The sequence below is a fragment of the Rattus norvegicus genome, chromosome X, assembly GCF_036323735.1.
Source record: "Rattus norvegicus strain BN/NHsdMcwi chromosome X, GRCr8, whole genome shotgun sequence".
Classification (NCBI taxonomy): domain Eukaryota; kingdom Metazoa; phylum Chordata; class Mammalia; order Rodentia; family Muridae; genus Rattus; species Rattus norvegicus.
The window spans coordinates 104874157-104874849 of record NC_086039.1 but is presented as its reverse complement, the minus strand read 5'-3'; positions in this window follow the sequence as shown (position 1 = coordinate 104874849).

Genomic DNA, 693 nt, shown 5'->3' with positions numbered 1-693 from the left:
GTGTGGTGTTCTTTTTATGTTCCTGAGACTGGCAAATACAAGGTCATGAGATATTTGGGTGGCACAGAAGAAAACTGGCTCTCAAGGGGAAATTCCTTTCTTGGCCTGGAGAGATGGCTCAGCCTGTTCTTCTTTTTCAGAGAACCCAAGTTTGTTTCCCAGTAGCTCACAAGCACCCAACTCCAGCTAGGGGATCTGGTGTCATCTGGCCATCTCAGGTAATTCTGTGGACATGTATATGCCTCCACACATACACATAGTTAAAAGTAAAAGGCTTTTTAAAAATTCTTGCTGTAGCAAGTCATTTCCCCTGTTCTGTGTGGCTTCTCTGAGCAGATTAATAGTGACACTCGTAACAGCCTGGTTTGTTCCTGATGTTCAGGATAAGTACGCATAGTCATAATTGCCCCTTATTACTATTTTGTGAACTATGTCCAGTACTAGTCCCAAATCTTTAATCCTTAGCAGAGGAAACATGCGAAGCACACCCTGTGCGTTTCTATCATAAATAACGTGGATTTCTCTAAATCTTACCATGGAATTCCCAGTCATGCCCCACCCCCAACTACTTTACTTTTAGCAAATTGTTGAAATTAGGAATATGTTATGAAGGACAAATAGGAAATGAGAGTCCTTGTAGCCTTTTCCCAAGTTCTTTGCAGAGAGGCTCTATTCATTTTGTACAGGTAGAAC